General features: G+C 38.2%; 1 pseudogene; it reads right to left on the reverse strand.

Moving 5' to 3' along the window:
* Nucleotides 1–2,145: 2,145 nt before the first annotated feature.
* LOC121744222 lies at nucleotides 2,146–3,064 on the reverse strand (annotated as a pseudogene).
* Nucleotides 3,065–4,091: the final 1,027 nt, after the last annotated feature.

The following is a 4,091-nucleotide window of genomic DNA, read 5'->3' on the forward strand; positions in this document are numbered from 1 at the left end:
GGAGACGTTCAATTGTTCGGTGTACGTTTGATCCAGGAGGAGATAATTCACCGAAGCTTCTGCTTTCAACTTTTCGTCGCTTCGTGGTTCCCACCTTGAGGACAAGGTGGATTTTAACCGAGGGGGAGTTGATACGAGTAGTCCTTTAGTTTAGATATATTTTATCTTCCATATCTTTTGTTTAGTTATCTTTTGATTCATAGTATCTTTTCGTATCTTGTTTTCTTGTTCCCTAAGCTAGTATTCTAGTATTATAAATAGGGCTAGGTTGTTATCATTTTAGGAATTCAATGAATATATTATTTTCCACAACTTGTCTTGAGTAACAAGAATATCATATTTCGTTTCCAAATTGTTGTTCATCGGAGAACGTCCGAAAATCAGCAATTCGTGAGCTTTCCTTCGAGCACGTCGAAGGTTCGATCACCTTATCTCTCCGAGAAGTTAGCCATCCGGCCTCGTTACGGAGAACGTCCATAACAAAGAGCCCCATAGGATTGGGATAATACCTCGATGGAGGACTGGTTTTGTTGTTATCGAGATTGAGTGGCGCATATTTGTGTATGATTGTCGTGCAAATAAATTCGTCTATACGCTGATCGGCACCCCGTCATTCATTGAGTATAAAGGTAGCTTTGTTTCACTTGAGAATTAGTCTTGTTATACATTATTAAGCTTTGGATTTTAATTCAAGCATTTAAAAAAAAAATCAATTAAATATTTACTCTTCTGCTGATTAAGTCCATGCTCTTTACTTTTTGCTGCTTGGGTGATGATCTATGTTTTAGTTCTTCAAGAAAACAGAATGTATGATTCACCTTATCAATTTTTTTACTTGGTCTTGGAGTCATACACTTAAAAACCTCTTTTTACTTGTATACTTGGAGTCTCATACACCTTGAAAACTACTTTTTACTTGATTATGGTGTTAAGTTGAGCATTGTGTGTTTAAAATCACCTTATGTGATTACATGGTTTTGTATTGTGCCATTATTGTTCAGCATTTGTGTTTTTCTATTGTCTCAGTCAATTTTTTTTGGGAAATGGCTGCTCATGTGATTAGGATATCTCCTTTAAATGGAAAAATCGAGTAAAATATTTAGTAGCAAATAACAAAATTTATTTTAATACAACAAAATTTTTTCACAACTATTAATATTATGCCTGAAACAAGTGAATCCGATCGATCGCTCACATATAATACAAATAGTCTTATTTTGTCATTTTTGTTTGTCCGTGAATTCATTTATTTTTTTTCATTTTAGGTAAGTGGATCCATTTTCTTAAATTCATTTTAGGAAAATGGATCCATCATTCAACTAAAATATTACATTCACATTCTATTATAAAATCAATATTCTCTCCGTCTCATAGAAATATGTCATATTTTCATTGTCGTCCGTCCCATAGAAATAGTCCATATCCATTTATGGAAACCATGTTCTCCTTCTTTTTCCTTTATCATTTATAGGCCCACAATCCACTAAACAATTTTAACTATTTTTTCTCCTTCTCTCTTACTTTAACAATTATACATTAAAACTTGTGCCGATCCCAAATGGTCTATTTCTATGGGACGGAGAGGGTATATAAAAGTGAGGTCTACATTCCACTAACTCATTATCTCATTTTTCTTCACAAAGTTAAACAATCGTTAAACCTGTATCGAATCAAAATGCGACTATAAATGGCGGACGCAAAAAGTAATATATTCATGGACTGCCCCTCAAAATTCTCAAGATCCCAGTCCTACAAAGGATGGAGGGAAGATCTAAACACACTCATATAATTTAATACTCATCTCATCCCTAAAAATAGAATTTATTTTCTTTTAAGTCTATCACTTTCTATTTTAGGAAATTTTATATTAACTCACGTACCGTTTCAAAAGTTTAGAATAACATTGAATAGTGTAATTCTTTTGCTTTTGGGGTGTGAAACGTGAAAGCCTTTTTCACATGAGAATATTATCGAATTCCTGCGAGATTAACTGCATAAATTTCATATGTTTAAGTCTTAAATACAGTTTCATTAATTCCTTACAAGCATTCTTAGAGCAGAGGAATTATACATAAATACATTTATACACATGATTTTGTAAACACGCAGTGGAGTTGAAACTAGTAGACAAGTTCATAACATGTTTCAAGCAGTTGGATAAGAAGCTTCCATGGCAATGCCACAGAGACCCTCTGCATCCTTATGTACCCGTTCTCTCCCCAGCTCGTTCCCCATGAATTCTTTACGAGCCAATACTTGGTTCCATCGCTGTCCGCACCATACCCAACCGCGGTCTCGCCATGGTCTAGTTCCGTCCCACACTCTTAAGTGAACACTCCACTTGAGTAGAACTGGAAGTCCTAGCCACTGGCATCGATGGCGACTGACACGGGCTGATTCACCACGGCCTTGAACAGTGCGGATTCACTGTTGGCCGGGACATCCTCGTACCCTGTGATCTTGGCTGCATCGGACGACTCCTTCGTGTTGCACGTGCCATCCACTCCCTTGTACGGGTAGTTGGCTTCGGTCGTGAGCCCTTTGTTGCTAATGATGAACTGAAACGCGGCATCCATCAAGCCACCGTTGCAGCCATGGTCTTGGCTCGTGTCGCAGTCCACTAACTCTTGCTCGGATAAAGAAACAAGATTCCTTAACAGGAGTAACGGCGCCCTTCTTCCTCCAGCCGATGCTGGCTGGAGCTCCCGTCACGTTTGAATACCTAAACGACGAAGACTTAGGGCGAGAAGCCATCTTGTAGCCATTTCTAGATGCCCGAAATTCGTCGTTCGTTAAATCAGCAAATCGGTTGACAGCAAGCTTGTAAGTGCGAGCAGCTGCCTCGTTATAAGGACTCGACATACTCCACATTCTCCTTGAATATATTGAATCTCTTGGCCTTCTCTGCTTCATCTGCGTATACGCGGCCGTTCTCTGCCATTCATTTCTCATGCCTCTCAACCATGGACGCATCGGGGGCTGTTCGCGCCGTGGCTTGTGAAACACACAGCCCTAGCAGTGCCATTGCAGCCAGAAGCAACTTCCAACTAGTTGTGGACACCATTGTTGTTGTTTGTTTTGTGTAATGAAATAGTTTAGCTATGCTTTGAAAAGGTTGATGTTTCAAGTTGGAAGGAATGAGATATTTATAAGTACACAAAGTATTAAAGATGAAAGAGAATTCGAAGGTCCATTCATTACACATTTTCGTGGACGCACCTGTCTAATTTTGGATTACTGATATCCTTTTATAAATAGCTGCTAAAAAACACAAAGGCCATGTGATTTTTATTTTGTCTTCATGCGCTTAAAATTGGTTAATCCAACATTGTATTCTTAAGCATTTTGCAAAGAAAAAATAATACTACCAACTTGGTTAAATTCTAATAAATCTAATTTCACAACTTAAAAATATTCATTTATATCATAACTTTGATATTTTTTGCCACCGGTGAATGAAAGTCTCATGCGAAAAGATTGATGATTCAATAAAAATAAAGAATTAATTAAAATATTAGTATAATGCACTTGCGTAGTTACATACTTACATTAGCTTGTTAAACCTAATCTAAAAAAAAAACTTCTCCATAAATAAAATTTCAGACCGAAAATAAACAATGAACACGTGATTAAACTAATAGAGCCATTACTTAATGTTGAATAATTGGTGGACCTTCATTTGGGCTTGTCTATTTCCGTGGCCCATGTGATGATTGAATTGGGCTTGGCCCAATACTTACTCCTCATACTCCAGATGCCGCCATGTGTACTCTCACCCGTATCAAGGCTCTAAGCCGTTGGATGGCGATGTGTGCTTGTTATGTGAGAGGTTAGACCCTTCAGTTTCATTCATTCACTTACACGCACTCTCTCTCACTTCTCATGCTCTCGCTCTCGCTCGCTCTCTCCTTCTGCTTTCTTCTCCGACGGCTTTCCGTTGGTTCTTTTGGTGATCTTGCACGGTTGAAAGTGCAAAGAATCTAGCTACAGTAACTGAGGAGGCAACCACTTCGGTTGCTGATGTGTTGGGCGAATTAGGATTCCTGTTGGTGCTGGAATCTGGAGTGTGAGGTTAATCACCCAAGGATTCA

This window comes from Salvia splendens, chromosome 8 (assembly GCF_004379255.2).
Source record: "Salvia splendens isolate huo1 chromosome 8, SspV2, whole genome shotgun sequence".
Classification (NCBI taxonomy): Eukaryota; Viridiplantae; Streptophyta; class Magnoliopsida; order Lamiales; family Lamiaceae; genus Salvia; species Salvia splendens.